The 18,437-nt window shown below is 48.3% G+C and overlaps 1 protein-coding gene across 2 annotated transcripts in view; it reads right to left on the reverse strand.

Moving 5' to 3' along the window:
* TTK (TTK protein kinase) overlaps positions 1-8,806 on the reverse strand; it is a 305,010-nt gene extending 296,204 nt beyond the window's left edge. For both annotated transcript variants that reach the window (XM_075340172.1, XM_075340171.1), the window contains exon 1: positions 8,675-8,806. The gene's annotated coding sequence lies outside the window, so the exon portion shown is untranslated. The remainder of the gene's footprint in view (positions 1-8,674) is intronic.
* Between the last annotated feature and the right edge of the window lie 9,631 nt (positions 8,807-18,437).

The following is an 18,437-nucleotide window of genomic DNA, read 5'->3' on the forward strand; positions in this document are numbered from 1 at the left end:
GCGTCTGAGACCAAGTGCTCCATGCACCGTCCCCAAGGGGACACAGAGTACCTTTATGATGCAGGGCCTGTCCCTGATGATACTCAGTCTCCTGTCCGTCAGAATCCCACAGGGGCTGCGGAGGGAGCCCGGTCCCAGTGCCTGGATGACCGGTTAGGATCCCACTTCTCCCAGAGCCTCTAAGGGATGGGGAAGGAAAACGGCATGTGGCTCCAGCCTTTGTACCCGCAATGGGTACCTCAACCTTAACAGCACCGCCGACTTAGTGGGGTGAGAAGGGAGCATGCCGGGGGCCCTGGGGCCCTCTTTTCTTCCATCCGATATAATCAGCAGCTGCTGCTGACTAAAATGTGGAGCTTGAGTGAATGTGTGCCTCCTTCAACACAAAGCATAAAAACTGAGGAGCCCGTGATGCACGGGAGGGTGTATAGGCAGAGGGGAGGGGTTACACTTTTTAAAGTGTAATACTTTGTGTGGCCTCCGGAGGCAGAAGCTATACACCAAATTGTCTGGGTCTCCCAATGGAGCGACAAAGAAAAAACGGATGCAACGCAAAGCCATCAGGCACAATCCGGTAACAATGCAAATCTATGGGGATAAAACGGATGCGGTACCGGATCCGTTTTACCCGTTTTTTTTCCGGATTGTGCCTGATGGAAAAAACCTGATGTGTGAAAGTAGCCTTAGTCTTGTCTGCAACCACACACACGAATAATTACCCAAAACTGCCACAGCTAAGGTCTGTCCCAAGAGCTAGCACTCTTCAGGGAGCCTCTGGTTACTCCTTCATGTCTCCAAATATGTCATCCATTGGCAGCAGGTATGGAGACTCCACCAGGTACCGGCCTTTCTGACTAGTCACATGTGCTGCTCTGTCCCCATTGGTTTCCAAGTTTTTCTCCAAAACATAATTTCAGAGTTAAGGGGGCTTTACACGCTACGATATCGTTATGTTTTATCGTCGGGGTCATGTTGTTAGTGACGCACATCCGACGTCATTAACGATATCGCAGCGTGTGACACTGACCAGCGACCGTAAGCGACCTCAAAAGTGGTGAAAATCGTTCACCATGGAGAGGTCGTCCCCAAACCAAAAATCGGTAAAGGTTGATTATCGATGTTGTTCGTCGCTCCTGCGGCAGCACACATCGCTGTGTGTGACACCGCAGGAGCGAGGAACGTCTCCTTACCTGCCGCCGGCTGCAATGCAGAAGGAAGGAGGTGGGCGGGATGTTACGTCCTGCTCATCTCCGCCCCTCCACTTTGATTGGCCGACTTGCTTAGTGACGTCGGGGTGACGTCGCTGTGATGCCGAACGTCCTTCCCCCTTGAGGGAGGGATTGTTCGGCAGTCTCAGCGACGCCACCGACCAGGTAAGTGCGTGTGACGCTGCCGTAGCGATAATGTTCTCTGCGGCAGCGATCACACGAAATCGCATGCACGACGGGGCGGGTGCTTTTGCGTACGATATCGCTAGCAATTGCTAGCAATATCGTAGCGTGTAAAGCTCGCTTTAAGCTGCGTGACCATGATGAGCTTTTTTTAAAAAAAAACATATGCATTTTTGGCGTGTTTACGCAGTGTAGCCGCATCAAAATGCATGTAATCCGCATACCAGCAACTTTCAAAAACAAAGCAGCTTTGTTTAAAGCAAGACACACCAGAGACAAAAACGCCATAAAGAGGCAGCGCCAGAAAGTCACACAAAAACACGATAACAAAAAAGTAAATAGGTGCAGAGAACCCCGCAATCATACTCCCCAGACCCCGAACGGGAGGACCTGCGGTGGAACGTGAGCGCGCGCACACACAAACCCGGTGATACCATACTACTACGGAGACCTGGGACACGAGAATGCGTCCCCCTGCCAGATGGAAGCAATACCTTATTAGAGAGTGTGTGTGTGTGTGTGTGTACGTACGTACGTGTGTGGCAGGGGAGCACCCGCCAAAGATCGTAGGAGGACCTGGGAGTGATGCAGACGTCCGGGGTCTGGTGAGTATGAGTCTGCTGGGGGGGGGGAGGAAAGGCTGTCTTTTTTGGGGGGGTAAACTCTCAACCCGTGTTTCCTCAGGAATAAGCCCTACCCTGAATATAAGCCCTAGCTCATTTTTCAAGTCAAAAAAATAATATAATAATAATAATAATTTATTCATTTATATAGCGCTATTAATTCCATAGCACTTTTACATACATTGGAAACACTGTCCCCATTGGGGCTCACAATCTAAGGTCCCTATTTGTATGTTTTTGGAGTGTGGGAGGAAACCGGAGTACCCGGAGGAAACCCACGCAAACACGGGGAGAACATACAAACTCCTTGCAGATGTTGCCCTTGGTGGGAATTGAACCCAGGACCCCAGCGCTGCAAGACTGCAGTGCTAACCACTGAGCCACCGTGCTGCCCGGTATAAGACAGAATCTTCTTTTCTGATTAAACACGGTACTGTCCTTTTATTTTCAGTGGTTCCCTGTTCCTGGGGTCGGGTACTCTGTCTCATATGTGGAGCTGTCATGGTGAAGGGAAAATCATGGTCTCCTATGAACACCAGCCACAGGCTGGTTTTCACAGGAGTACTACCGTGTGATGAGAGACAAAAGATCGTGACACAGGTACACCGATGAGGGGTCAGAACAGTGCACCCCCCTGCTGATGTGCCAGCATGTAACAGGTCAGCAGCCGCAGGCAGATGAGCTCAGCCCGCAGCTGTTAGAGGCACCTGGAGGCTGAATAATTCAGCCTTCGTCGTGCAAGCCGGCATCAAGAGGCAGGGAGAGGACTTATGATGTACATATTACATCAAGTCGTTAAGGGGTTAAATACACCTTTCCACCTGCTTGTTTTCCCTTTAACGCCACCCTCCACTTTTCGTTTGATTGACGGCTCTGGCCTCATTATGCCAGAGAAAAGCAGAGCTATATGGGGGAAAAAAGCAGGTGAGAAGGTGTATAGCAATGCTTAGCCCCAGTATGACGCACCGAGCGCCTGAGCTTGGTTTGCACAGTCATCCTGTGCTGACAGAGACCCCTTCAACATATGTAACTGAGATCATACAGCCAGTGCCAAATCCGCTCCTGATGTCAGGTTCCTTCAAATACAGTTTGTTGTGATAAATGGTTAAACTTTGTTACTCGATGTAAGGACTTGCCTGATTTTGGCCTTTGAGGACAAACCATTTAAAGGGAATCTGTCACCACTTTTTTGGCATATAAGCTGCGGCCACCACCACCGGGCTCTTACACACAGCATTCTATCATGCTGTATATGTGGCGCCCCTGACCTGGTCAGGCACCACTGAGTATTACATCCATGCCGGGATGAGTACAAACAGGTAATCCCAAAGGCTGACTAGGGTGTGAACACACAGACACGTAGTAACCAGGACACACACACACAGCTTAGAGGGGACCCCTGGGCAGACCCAAGGAGGGGGCGTAGCCCTCACATCCCAGCTAGTGGTGGGTAGTGGAACTGGAAGCTAGAGAGAGTTGTGCAGTGGCAGTGAGAGGAGAAGGAGTGAGCAGCCGAGTCTGACGTGTAGGGCTGAAGAGCAGGACCCTGTCAGACCCTGCACATGTAGTGGCTGCTGGCGGGGAGAACGGCTACTCAGTGGGGCTGCCTGAAAACCACCTACTGAAGAGGTAGCTGAGTAAGGGGACCGCCGGTAGACCAGGCCCCGTCGAGGAAACAGGTCCCCAGAGCAGGAACCCATCTATTTGGCCTGCTAAACCTGCTGGTGAGGGTGCTGGATGTACCTCACCGAACAACACAGAGTCCGCAGCATCAACAGCAACGAGGGGGGCCCATAAGTAAAAGAAGGCAAGTGTGACGCCCTGGAACCCAGGGGTCACAGGTAACACCAACATCATAACCTTACACACAACCCCCCCATCCCCTGTGAGGATACAACAGTCACCTGAAAGGGAGACCTGATGCCTCCCTCAGGGAAAATAGAGCACACCAGGTGGGCGGAGCCAGGTGGAAAGGCACACCCACCGAGGAGACTACGGTCCTGAGGCAGGAAGTTCAGAGAGAAACAGTTGGAGAAGAGTTGAGGGACAGTGAAAGTGGCAGGAGGTGAAAAAGCTGAGCTAACACGTCAGGCAGGCAGACGGTGGTGGCAGTCTGCAGTCGTCCCGGTACACAACCGGCGGAACCGTAGGGACCGGCTGAGGGTTGGAGCCCGCCGGACCTGAACCGGGGAGTCAACCGCTTACCGGAGCACCAGAAACCGGGTACTCAGACCCCGTCCTAGCGTAGAAGCCACTAGGTTAGGCAAATTGACTGATTGCTGGCTGGACCTCACGGGTTCATCCACACCCAAGTCCCGACAGAAGGCAAAAGCCCACCGTTACCGAGTGAGTGCCACCGCCAAGGGCCAAACACCCGACTGGCCAGCGCCTGCGGGCACAGAGGGCTCCTCCAGCAGCCAAAACGCCGAGGAGCGGGCTACCACTGCCCAGGCAGGGGAGCCGAACATACAACAGAGGTGCAAGGGAAAAGGGGCCACCACCAACCCCACAGGGGACACTGGCAGCCAGCTGCAGGACCCGACCATCACCGAACTTTGGTTTACTGCTGACTCAGTGTGTGGTTAATCGTGAGTACCTCAGTGCCACCCGGGCACAGCACCACAGCACGGCCCCTTTCACCGCGACCCTCCCAGCATAGCCAGTCCCCCACCAACGGGCCCCGGGACCACCGCCCCTGCCCACGGAGGAGCTAACACCAAGGCTGCGCCACAACACCGTCCCCCGGGAGCCCCACCAGCATCCGCAGCGGTGGTGCACCATCTCACCACGAACCGTGGGTGGCGTCATGACTCACCCAGCAACCTCGCGGCCTTCCCGGCTGCGCACCCCCCACCTGACACTGCCAGCCCGGCTAACAGAGCGACGTGGCCCCCGGTCCGGAGGCGCTCGAGCCACCGACCACCCAGACCCCGAGCGGCTCGGCCCGAAGCAGCGGAGCAGCCGAGCCCCTCTCAGGGCGGTACACAAGCAGCCAGCATTACTTGGTCCAAGCTGTCAGCAAACGGGCCAGAAAGGGGAGAAGAGGCAGTTGCAACTTCCCTGGGTGATCCCGAAGCACTCCAAGTCGGGATCACCTCAAAACTAGAAGGGCTAGGAAGGAGAGTCAGCAGTCACCCCTACGTCAGCCTGAAGGATACTTGGTTCCCCTCCTGGTTCATCATCGCATCGGCCGGGTTGCCTCACTCTACCACCAGAAAGTGAGTAAAAACCCTGAAAGACATTGCTGCCTGTGTGTGTGTTCTTCTGCGACCTGTGGTACTACACACTTACACCTGAGTCCCTGGGGCCAGCCTCTCTCTCGGGAGGCCACAACATCAGACTGCATTTACCATTAGCCCCAGACGCTCTCTAAACTGCCCATCAAAACGGAAAAGGACCTAGCGTCACCTGTCACAGGTGCTCTGGAGGAATAAATGCACGAGAAGAAGGAGATAACTCCGGCACACTGTTATTTTTCCAGTTAGAAGTCAAATGATGAATAAAATGAAAAGAAGTTGTGATCTTTTCTTTATCTTTTTATTGAATGAAAAATAGGGAATGTTGTACAATTGCAGAAAGTCCGCCTAAAACGTTTCGGCCTCACTCTCGGCCTTCATCTGGTCGGACAAACTGACTAATGGTGAATAGGAATGATTACAATAACCGGTCGGTGATGAGGACTGGTCTGATTTGAAGGTGGTTCTGTAAATTTGGAAGAAAGACTATAGTCTCTGCTGATGTGTGGTAATCACATTAAGCACGACTCAATGACAAAACCGGGGTGGCAATCTGTATGGAAATGACAGGATGGCAAGATATCGTCTGGTCAGGAGCTATATAGCTAGTGGAGAAGGGATTTAGTTGCTGCAGGTAGCACATGGATGAGCGTTCCTCCAAAGAAAAGGGAAAAACACGCTTAGTATGTATGCATAGGACTATGCTATATGGTGGAAGTGAATTGGATCAATTAATTCCACATAGTCTGGAGCTCTCAATGTCAGGAGATAAGGGCTATATGGGAAGCCTGGGAGGTATAGCGGTTGCTAGGGATACCAATGCCTCTGTATAGGCCAGAGGTGGAGGAGGTGAACCGCATATGTGCCGTGCGTCTGGTGGGGTGGACCCCTAGCAACCGCTATAACTCCCAGGCTTCCCATATAGCCCTTATCTATGCATACATACTAAGCGTGTTTTTCCCTTTTCTTTGGAGGAACGCTCATCCATGTGCTACCTGCAGCAACTAAATCCCTTCTCCACTAGCTATATAGCTCCTGACCAGACGATATCTTGCCATCCTGTCATTTCCATACAGATGGGCACCCCGGTTTTGTCATTGAGTCGTGCTTAATGTGATTACCACACATCAGCAGAGACTATAGTCTTTCTTCCAAATTTACAGAACCACCTTCAAATCAGACCAGTCCTCATCACCGACCGGTTATTGTAATCATTCCTATTCACCATTAGTCAGTTTGTCCGACCAGATGAAGGCCGAGAGTGAGGCCGAAACGTTTTAGGGGTGCTTCACACAAAGCGAGATCGCTGCTGAGTCACGGTTTTTGTGACCTCATTAGCGATCTCGCTGTGTGTGACACTGCTGTGAGATCGCTGCTCGATACACACAGCCCTGGTTCGTTTTTTTATTGTTACTCTCCCGCTGATAAGCACACATCGCTGTGTGTGACAGCGAGAGAGCAACGAAATGAAGCGAGCAGGGAGCAGGAGCCGGCATCTGGCAGCTGCGGAAAGCTGTAACCAGGGTAAACATCGGGTAACCAAGGTGGTTACCCGATATTTACCTTCGTTACCAGCCTCCGCCGCTCTCGCTGCTAGTGCCGGCTCCTGCTCTCTGCACATGTAGCTGCAGTACACATCAGGTTAATTAACCCTATGTGTACTGTAGCTAGGAGTGCAGGGAGCCAGCGCTAAGCAGTGTGCGCGGCTCCCTGCTCTCTGCACATGTAGCGACGTTATGATCGCTGCTGCGTCGCTGTGTTTGACAGCTAAGCAGCGATCATAACAGCGACTTACGAGGTCGCTGTTACGTCACAGAAAATGGTGACGTAACAGCGATGTCGTTGTCGCTATGTGTGAACCCAGCCTTAGGCGGACTTTCTGCAATTGTACAACATTCCCTATTTTTCATTCAATAAAAAGATAAAGAAAAGATCACAACTTTTTTTCATTTTATTCATCATTTGACTTCTAACTGGAAAAATAACAGTGTGCCGGAGTTATCTCCTTGCTCTCTAAACTACATTGGTGGTCGCCCCCTGACCGCAAATACCGAGAGTGGCGTCACGATTCCTATTGAAGTTAACCTGACATACCTGTTGCCGGAAGATTCCCAGCACGTGAAGTCTCTGGAGACCCGGAGGCGACCTGAAGGTAACGGGGCTTCCACATATATAAGAGCCCAGACCGCTGTGAGAACATAGAAAACACTTTATAATACTCACCTAACGGTCACACGGTGGGCCTTATGGGCGTTTCCGTTGTCGCCTCTTTTGGCCATCTTTGTTGTTCTCCTTCTCTAGCCGCGGTGCATGACGGGTCCGACGTCATCCACACTCGGTGGCATTCAGGTCCTGGGCAGGGCAGATCAAAGTATTGTAGTGCGCCTGCGCAGGACCGGCGAGTGTATATGATGTAGCCGCATCATGCACCCAGGCTTCAGAAAGAGGACGAAGATGGCCGAAAGGGGAGGCACCCGCACCGGAGAACGGAGACACCCATAAGGCCCACAGTGCGACCGTTAGGTATTATAAAGTGTTTTTTATGTTCTCACAGCGGCCTGCGCTCTTATATACAGCATGTTAGAATGCTGTATATAAGAGCCCGGGGGTGGTGGCCGCAGCTTATACGCCAAAAAAGTGGTCACAGGTTCCCTTTAATTGTATTCTACATCATCACATTCTGGGCACCACATAGCATGTTCAGTCTGTTATGGCTGTAGCTGTACGAGGGCTTGTTTTGTCTCAGGATCGGTTGTATTTAGAGGCAGCAATTAGAGAACATATAGCTGATCACCTAACCTATGAACTCTATGGGGAGAAATAGAAGGAAATAAGTGCTCTTCCCCGGGTCCAGCTGTCTCTGCCGCTGCTCCTGGTGTCCAGAGCAGCCAATCGGTGAGCGTAGCGGCTCTGACCGTGTAAACAGAACGTCCGCTCACACCATCAGGGCTCAACGATTGGCTGTCGACACAATATTAAGCAGTAGAGTCAGCGCTGGACCAGGGGAGGGGGGTAAAAGCACAGGCTGTTTTCTCCTAGCAATCTGCGGCTGGGGTGAACACTTGGGGAAAGAGGACAACTCAATGCAAAACATAACATTTTTTCAATAACTTCTTGTTGATGGCTACACGTTATTGTCACCTCCGCACTGTGCAGGTTTGGTGGCTTGGGATATTACAGAAGCACACGATCTATAAAGCAGGACTGTAAAGTGTGCCGGGTCTGCCCTGACAAAGGGTGTGGATAGGGCGTAGGCAGCACTAGGACCCAGCGCAGCAGCACCCGATAATCTACAGGGCAGTGTCCGATACCTGCAGGGTCACCGGCCGCAGCAGGCGCACAGGTCATGTGACGCTGCGGGGTATGTCCGGAAAGCCCCGAAATAAGGCATCCCCCCCGCAGCCAGTCCCCCCACCTCACGCACCTGTCAGCCTGCGCCACCGTTACTCTCTATCCCACAGCGGCCCGGCAGCTCGTGAGGCCGGTAACTGAAAGCAATACGCGCCCGTAGGTCAGCGCTCGAGCATCGGCTCACGTCGTTAGTTTGAAATTCGCAACATTCCGGATGCGTCAATATGATTGGCCAGCGCAAACGGAACAGGAAGTGACGTAATGCCCTGCCTTGTGTTTCGCGGCCATGTTGGTTTAGGGCAGTATATTCCACCCGCAGCGTACGGTAGTGAAGCATCGTTCATAGCCACGAACTGTATCGCGAATACACCGCCACATTCGCTGCGGGGGAAAGGCGCCATGTCTGCTGCCGGTGGAGAGGCGGCCTGCTGCCAACCACTAGATGCACGCACGCCATCCATTAACCCCTGCGATTTTCGTTGTTTCCTCCCCTTCTTCCAAGAGCTGTTTGAAACCATTACCATACTATATACCATATAGTGTCCTGGAAAACGGGAAAAAAAACCCGCATGTGGAGAAATAGTGAAAAAAAGTGAAATTCCACAGTGGTTTTGGGGGTCTTTTATTTACAGTGTTCACTATATGGTAAAAATGACATGTCAGTATGATGGCTGCGGTCAGCACGAGTTCGTAGATGCCAAAAAAGAATAGTGCTTTTGTCGCCATTTTCCAAGAACCGCAGAGTTCTCATTTTTCGGGATCTGGGACTGGTGAGGTCTTATTTTTTGCGTCCTGAGCTGACATTTTTAATTATACCATTTTTCAGTAGATGTGATTTTTTAATTCAATGTTGCAGCAACCGAAAAACCTAATTTTGCCATTTGGAATTTTTTTTTATCACACCGTGTACCGATCAGATTAATTTATTTTATATTTTGATAGATTGGGGATTTCTGAAAACAGATACCAAATATCTGTATTTTTTAATTGTTTAATTTTCAAAGGGGGTATGGGAGATGATTGAACTTTTAAGTTTTTATTTTTTCATATTTTTTAAAACTTTTTTTTTTTATTGATTTTACTAGTTTCCTTAGGGGACTTTATGCCTGCACTGTCCAATCTTTTCTGTTGATCAGAGCAATGCTTTAGCGTCCCTCTGATCAGCAGAACTGTTCATCTCCTGTGAGTGTCGGCGTTCTGTCGGCTCTCACAGGAAATGAGTCATGGCAGCATTAGGGTAATCAGCTGACTCCGTGCTACCATGACAACACATTGGCGCACTGTGATCACTACACAGGGCCGCCAATTGCGGGGAACAGCGCAATCCCCTCCGTGGCCCTTTAAATTGCGCTGTCAGTGTTTGAGAGTGCAATCTAAGGGGTTAGCAGGCAAGGGTGGATCTACTTGTGCCTTTAAAGGCTGCTTTACACACAACGATATCGCTAGCGATCTCGTTAGCAATGTGACCCGCCCAGATCGTTGTTACAATTTGCCGAGATTGCTCATAGGTCGTTTTGTAGCGGTCACCATTACACATCTCACAAATAACGTTACATCGTTCAGCGATATATTGTTTGACTAAGGCAGTCGTGTGGATGTTGTTCGTCGTTGGCAGGGTGTCAAACGTAGCAATATGTCTGCTGTGTTCCAAACGACGAACAATATTTTGAAACTGAACGACGTGTCAACGATCAACGATTTTCACCCTATTTGTGATTGTTCGGAGTCACACGTAGGTGTCATACGCAACGACGTCACTAACGATGAGGGAAGTGCGTCATGAAAACCGTGACCCCGACAACATACCGTCAGATAAATCGTAGCGTGTAAAGCGGCCTTAAGCCACACATGTCTGCTGATCAAATCAGTAGACGTGTGAGGAATACTGCGGGTTCACCGCCGGAACCCACGGTAACCAGAGGGAGGCAACCAAGAATGTACCAGTATATCCTTGGTCTTAAAGGGGTTAATGCCCAAGCCAAATATTACAATTCTCAACAATGTCACTTTATTAGGTAATAACTCTGGGACACTTCAATGGATCCCACTGATTCTGAGATTGTGACATATTGTTCTTCATGATAGTGGTAAATTTAGGACAATATTCTTTTGTTTGTGGAAAAAAATTGGAAATTTTGTGAAAATTTTTAAAATTTCCCATTTTTCAAACTTTGCTTTAGGCCTGTTTCACACATTTGTGAAAAACAGACTTTTTTTTACTGACATGTTAAAAACACATATGTCTCTCCATGTGCCATGATTCACGACACACGTGGTTTCTCCATGTGCAATCCGTGGTCCGTGATTGCACATGGTGATAAAATCACCTGCCCCGTTCCTGCTGTCCGTGGTGCTGAACTCTCCGGCTCTGCTGCATCCGGCCGCTGTGTCTCCCACCTCTGCAGCTACTTCCGGGTCGGCTGTGGCTGCATACATGAATATGCATGCCAGTGATGAGCCAGCCAGGAAGAAGCAGAGAGCAGCTGCCAAACACAGCATCGCTGGAGAAGGTGAGTTTAAAAAGCTTTTTATTTTCAATGTTCGTGTTTTTCTGGCACGTGTTTCATGGATCATACCATAGTGTGAATGAAAAAGCACTGATGTGTGAGCAGACCCATTGATTATAATGGGTCTGCGTATGTCAGTGATTCTGGTACGTTTAAAAAAAAGCACAAACGTACCAGAATCACTGACGTGTGAAAGAGGCCTTCAGGGTATAATAATTCAGAGATTTATGTCACATAAAATAGTTAATAAATAACATTTCCCACATTTCAACTTTACATCAGCACAATTTTTGAACCATCATTTTGTTGGGAAATTAGAAGGGTTCACAGTTTATCAGCAATTTCTCATTTTTTCCGACAAAATTTTGTAAATCATTTTTTTTAGGGACCACATTACATTTGAAGTGACTGAGAGGCCTATATGAAAGAAAATACACAAAAGTCACACTATTATAAAAACTGCATCCCTCCAAAGTACTCAAAAACGCATGCAAAAAGTTTATTAACTCTTCACAGGAATGATTGTAACGGGGAATGAAAAAGAAAAAAAAAAAAATATATATATATATATATATGTGACCTAAAAATGTTAGCCCCAATTTATTCACTTTTACAAGTAATAGCAGAACAAAATGGAACCCAAAATCTGTTATCCACTTTCTTCTGAGCGCACTGATAGCCCACGTGGTCGGAAACCTCTGTTTGGACAAATGGAAGGGCTCGGACAGGAAGGAGCAATATTTTAATTTTGCAATACAAATTTGGCTGAAATAGATTGTGAGCATCATGTTGCATTTGCAGAGCCCTTTAGATAACTAAACAGCAGAACCCCCCCACAAATGAACTAAGTTTGGAAACTAAACCCCTCAAGGATTTTATCCAGGGATATAGTGAGCATTTTAAATCCACAGGTACTTCACAGAATTTTATAACCTTAGGTCGTCATATTGAAAAGTTTATTTTCACAAAAAATGTTGCTTTAGTACCAAATTTCTCACTTTTACAAGAGATAACGCCAAAAAGTGGACCCCACGGTTTGTTATCCACTTTCTTATGAGCGCGGTGATACCCCGCATGTAGTCAAAAAGTTCTGTTTGGACAAATAGGAGGGTTCGGAACAGAAGGAGCAATATTTGCAGTTCAGATCGCAAATTTGGCTGAAATATATTGTAGGTACCATGTTGCATTTGCAGGGCCCCTAAGGTAACTAAACAGCAGAAATCCCCCACTAGTGACCCAATTTTGGAAACTAGACCCCTCAAGGAATTTATTCAGGGGTATAGTGAGCATTTTCAACCCACAGCTAGTTCACAAAATTTGATTACAATAGGTCTTCATAATGAAAATTTTCGTTTGTTTTTTTTCTCACAAAAATGTTGCTTTAGTATTCACTTTCACTCTCACTTTCACAAGAGGTAACACCAAAATGTATTACCCACTGTGTAATGTCAGCTAGCATTAAGCCAACAGGTTAATAGTGTTGAGGTGTCTATCAGATAACCAATACTACTAACCCAATCAGAAAAAAAGAAAAATAAAGATGACAAATATTTTATTAAAAAATCCCAAAAAAGAAAAAAAAAAGGGGTTTAGACATAGTTCACTAAATCCGACGTAGTCCACAAAAGCAAACCTGCCAGACATACAGTTGTGCTGAAAAGTTTACATACCCCTGCAGATTTTTTGCTTTCTTGGCCTTTTTTCAGAGAATATGAATGATAACACAAAAACTTTTTTTCCACTCATGATTAGCACTTGGGTAAAGCCATTTATTGTCAAACTACTGTGTTTTCTCTTTTTAAATCATAATGACAACCAAAAAACATCCAACTGACCCTGATCAAAAGTTCACATACCCCAGTTCTTTATACCGTGTATTGCCCCCTCTAACATCAGTGACAGCTTGAAGTCTGTGGTAGTTGTGGAAGAGGCACTTTATTTTGTCAGATGGTAAAGCTGCCTGTTCTTCTTTCCAAAAAGCCTCCAGTTCCTGTAAATTTCTGTTTTTTTCTTGCATGAACTGCGTGCTTGAGTTCTCCCCAGAGTGGCTCAATGATATTGAGGTCAGGAGACTGAGATGACTGCTCCAGAACCTTCACTTTGTTCTGTTGTAGCCAATGACAGGTTAAGTTGGCCTTGTGTTTTGGATCGTTGCTATGTTAGAACGTCCAAGTGCCTCCCATGCGCAGCTTCTGGGCTGATGAGTGCAAATTTACCTCCAGTATTTGCTGATAATGTGCTGCATTCATATTTCCTTCAAATTTGACTAAGTTTTATGTCCCTTTTGTAGCTCAAACATCCCTACATCATCAGTGATCCACCTCCGTGCTTTACAGTAGGATGGTGTTACTTTCATCATAGGCCTTGTTGACACCTCTCCAAATATAACGTTTATGGTTGTGGCCAAAAAGTTTGATTTTGGTCTCACCACTCCAAATTACCTTGTTCCAAAGGTCTAGAGGCTTGTCTCTATGCTGTTTTGCCTATTGTAGGTAAGATACTTTGTGGCTTTTGCGCAGTAATGACTTTCTCCTGGCGACTCGACCATGCAGCCCATTTTTCTTCAAGTGCCTCCTTATCTTGAAACAGCCACACCGCTAGTTTTCAGTGAGTCCTGTATTTCAGCTGATGATATTTGTGGGTTTTCTTTGCATCCCGAACAGTTTTCCTGGCATTTGAGGCTGACATTTTTGTTGGCCCACCTGATCGTAGTTTAGTTTTTACAGAGCCCCTGATTTTCCATTTGTTAATCACAGTTTGAACACTGCTGAAAGGCATTATCAATTTCTTGGATATCTTTTTGTATCCCTTTCCTGTTTTATACAGTTCTACTATCATTTCCCGTAGATCAGTTGCCAATTCTTTTGCTTTCCCCATGACTCACAATCCAGAAACGTCAGTGAAGATGCAAGAGTCTGTATGGATCCCAGAAACTCACTCAGCTTTTATGCACATTACACTGATTATAAGCAAACAGGTCACAGGTGAGGATGTTACCTTTATTAGGCATTCAAATCCATTTGTGTCACCTTCTGTGCTGTTTTCAGGCCAAAATCACCAGGTTATGTGAACTTTTGATCAGGTCCATTTGGATGTTTTTGGTTGTCATTATGATTTAAAAAGAGAAAAATACAGTAGTTTGACAATAAATGGCTTCACCAAACAAATAACCATGAGTAGAAAAAAAGATTTTGCGTTATCAATCATATTCTCTGATAAAAGGCCAAGAAAGCAAAAAAATCTGCCAGGGTATGTAAACTTTTGAGCACAATTGTAAAAAGAGAGAAGTAATAAATAAATGAAAACAAGAGAAACCCTTATTCACCAATTTATTGCCCAACAAATGTTTTCAGAAAATATATTTCTTAAAGCCATACTGTCATTTTTCAAGATGGAGGCTACCATTACACTGCCAATTTTGCAAGTTTTCCCACCTATAAAAAATAGCGAGTTCTGTAATTTTATTCGTAGGTACACTTCAACTGTGACAGACAGCATACAAAAAAAACCAGAAAATCACATTGTTTGATTTTTAAATAATTAATCTGCATTTTATTGCATAAAATAAGTACCATATTTTTCGGATTATAAGACGCACTTTTCTTTCCAAAAATATGGGAGGAAATTGAGAGGTGCGTCTTATAATCTGAATGTAGCTTACTGGGGTGGTGTAAAGTGGTCGCAAGAGGCCGGGGGAATGCTGCAGCGGCTGTGCATTGGCTGCGGTGGCTACTGCGAGGTCTGCGGCGGACAGTGCTGGGGCGGCTGTGCGGTGCATGCAGCCGCTGTGCGGGGTCTCCGGCGGCTACTGCTGAGGTGGCTGTGCGGGGTCTCCGGCGGCTGCAGCGACTGTGCGGTGTCTGCGTGGAGTCTCCGACGGCTGAGGCTGCTGTGCGGGGTCTCCGGCGGCTGGACTGGCGCTGCAGGTTGGGCAGTGAGAACTTCAAATAATGCCACCCAGAGTCAGCGCATGCACAGATGGAGCTCTCGACTCGAGCTCTAATCTCTGCAGGCACTGCCTCCGGCCCATTGATCTCCCTCTGGCGGACTTCAGGAAAATGGTGCTCGGAGGTGGCACTTGCGCAGATGAGATCTCGGCTTGCCATTGAGCCTAGAGCTCAATCTGCGCTGACTCCGGATGCCATTTCTTTGAAGCCATCATCGCCCACAGCCACCACTGCAGCAGCTGCCCCAGAACACCAGCCCGAGCCACAACCCCAGTCTCCGCCGCAGCCCTAGTCTCCGCAGCTGCACCAGCACAGCCTACAGTTTCTGGGACACCCACCGCCCCTGCTTCCTGTGACTCCTCAACCACCGCTACTGCCCCCTCCGGTAAGGCATCACTGGATTTCAAGATGGACCCCATTTTTTTCCACCTTTTTTTGCTCTGAATTTGGGGTGCCTCTTATAATCTGGTGCATCTTATAAAACAAAAAAATATGGTATTTAATACAATAAAAAAACAGAACTTAATATTTGATACTGAAAGCTTTGTTTGCAATTACAGAGGTGAAATGTTTCCTGTAGTTCTTGACCAAGTTTGCACACACTGCAGCAGGGATTTTGGCCCACTTCTCCATACAGATCTTCTCCAGATCTTCCAGGTTTCGGGGCTGTTGCTGGGCAACATTGAGTTTCAGCTCCTTCAAAAGGTTTTCTATTAGGTTCAGGTCTGAAGACTTGCTAGGCCACTTCAGGACCTTGAAATGCTTCCTACAGACCCACTCCATAGTTGCCCTGGCTGTTTGTTTCAGGGCATTGTCAAGCTGGAAGACCCAGCCTCGACTCATCTTCAATGTTCTTATTGATGCCTGCTTTACACGCTTCAATAAATCTTTCAATCCGTCGTCGGGGTCAAGTTGTAAGTGACGCACATCCTGCATCGTTCGTGACGTATTTGCGTGTGACACCTACGTGCAATCAAGATTGAACGAAAATACGGTGATCGCATACACGTCGTTTATTCCTCATACATTGGACGTTTTGTTGTATGAACCTAGTCAATTGAAACGTGTGACATCCCTCATACGATTTTGATGTCTGATGCTATGTGCGCAGGTGTGCGCTCTGCACCGCAGCTTAAAAAAGGTCTGCTTCAGAGCGCAGCTGAAAAGCTGCGTTCTGAAGCGCCTCACAATGTCTGTCATTCACTAATCTCTGTCAGTCCGTCACTATCTCTGTCCCTCTCTGTCCATGTCAGTCTATCCCTCTTACCCCCTCTCTCATACTCACCGATCTCCGATCCCCGGCTCTGCACGGCATTCACACTGCTCCGGTGGCTTTTACTGTTTTGAAAAAGCCGGCCGCCCATTAAACAATCTCGTATTCCCTGCTTTCCCCGCCCACCGGCGCCTATGATTGGTTACAGTGAGACACACCCCCACGCTGAGTGACAGGTGTCACACTGCACCCAATCACAGCAGCCGGTGGGCGTGTCTATACTGTGCAGTGAAATAAATAATTAAAAAAAACGGCGTGCGGTCCCCCCCAATTTTAAAACCAGCCAGATAAAGCCATACGGCTGAAGGCTGGTATTCTCAGGATGGGGAGCTCCACGTTATGGGGAGCCCCCCAGCCTAACAATATCAGCCAACAGCCGCCCAGAATTGCCGCATACATTAGATGCGACAGTTCTGGGACTGTACCCGGCTCTTCCCGATTTGCCCTGGTGCGTTGGCAAATCGGGGTAATAAGGAGTTATTGGCAGCCCATAGCTGCCAATAAGTCCTAGATTAATCATGTCAGGCGTCTATGAGACACCTTCCATGATTAATCTGTAAATTACAGTAAATAAACACACACGCCCGAACAAATCCTTTATTAGAAATAAAAAACACAAACATATACCCTGGTTAACCACTTTAATCAGCCCAAAAATGCCCTCCATGTCCGGCGTAATCCAGGATGGTCCAGCGTCGCTTCCAGCGCAGCTGCATGGAGGTGACCGGAGCTGCAGCAGACACAGCCGCTCCGGTCACCTCCACACAGCAAATGAAGACAGCCGGCGATCAGCTGAGCTGTCACTGAGGTTACCCGCTGTTACTGGATCCAGCGGTGGATGCAGCGGTGGCCGCGGGTAACCTCAGTGACAGCTCAGCTGATCGCGCTACTCACCTCAGTTGCTGCGTGGAGGTGAGAGGAGCAGCGGTGAGTAGCGCGATCAGCTGAGCTGTCACTGAGGTTACCCGCGGCCACCGCTGCATCCACCGCTGGATCCAGTGACAGCGGGTAACCTCAGTGACAGCTCAGCTGATCGCGCGGCTGTCTTCATTTGCTGTGTGGAGGTGACCGGAGCGGCGGTGTATTCTGCAGCTCCGGTCACCTCCATGCAGCAGCGCTGGAAGCGACGCTGGAGCATCCTGGAGTACGCCGGACAAGGAGGGCTTTTTGGGGCTGATTAAAGTGGTGAACCAGGGTATATGTTTGTGTTTTTTGTTTATCATAAAGGATTTTTTCGGGCGTGTGTGTTTATTTACTGTAATTTACAGATTAATCATGGAGGGTGTCTCATAGACGCCTGACATGATTAATCTAGGACTTATTGGCAGCTATGGGCTGCCAATAACTCCTTATTACCCCGATTTGCCAACGCACGAGGGCAAATCGGGAAGAGCCGGGTACAGTCCCAGAACTGTCGCATCTAATGTATGCGGCAATTCTGGGCGGCTGCTGGCTGATATTGTTAGGCTGGGGGGCTCCCCATAACGTGGAGCTCCCCATCCTGAGAATACCAGCCTTCAGCCGTATGGCTTGATCTGGCTGGTTTTAAAATTGGGGGGGACCGCACGCCGTTTTTTTTAATTATTTATTTCACTGCACAGTATAGACACGCCCACCGGCTGCTGTGATTGGGTGCAGTGTGACACCTGTCACTCAGCGTGGGGGCGTGTCTCACTGTAACCAATCATAGGCGCCGGTGGGCGGGGAAAGCAGGGAATACGAGATTGTTTAATGGGCGGCCGGCTTTTTCAAAACAGTAAAAGCCGCCGGAGCAGTGTGAATGCCGTGCAGAGCCGGGGATCGGTGAGTATATGAGAGAGGGCTGCGCAATTCACTTACTCAGGAGTTTAGCGGTCACCGGTGAGTCCTTCACTGGTGACCGCTAATCAGGACGCAACACAGACAGAGCCGCAGCATGACAATGAAGTCGGGTGAAGTTCACCCGAGTTCATTCTGACAGTGCGGCTCTGTCTGTGTCTGCTGTCATCTGCCATTCAGCTCTGCTACATGGCTGTCTGTGTCTGCTGTCAGCGGCCATGTAGCAGAGCTGAATGGCAGATGACATAGTAAAAACGCATCCCTACACATTACACACGCTTGGCAAGTCAA

The sequence above is a fragment of the Anomaloglossus baeobatrachus genome, chromosome 3 (assembly GCF_048569485.1).
Source record: "Anomaloglossus baeobatrachus isolate aAnoBae1 chromosome 3, aAnoBae1.hap1, whole genome shotgun sequence".
NCBI lineage: Eukaryota > Metazoa > Chordata > Amphibia > Anura > Aromobatidae > Anomaloglossus > Anomaloglossus baeobatrachus.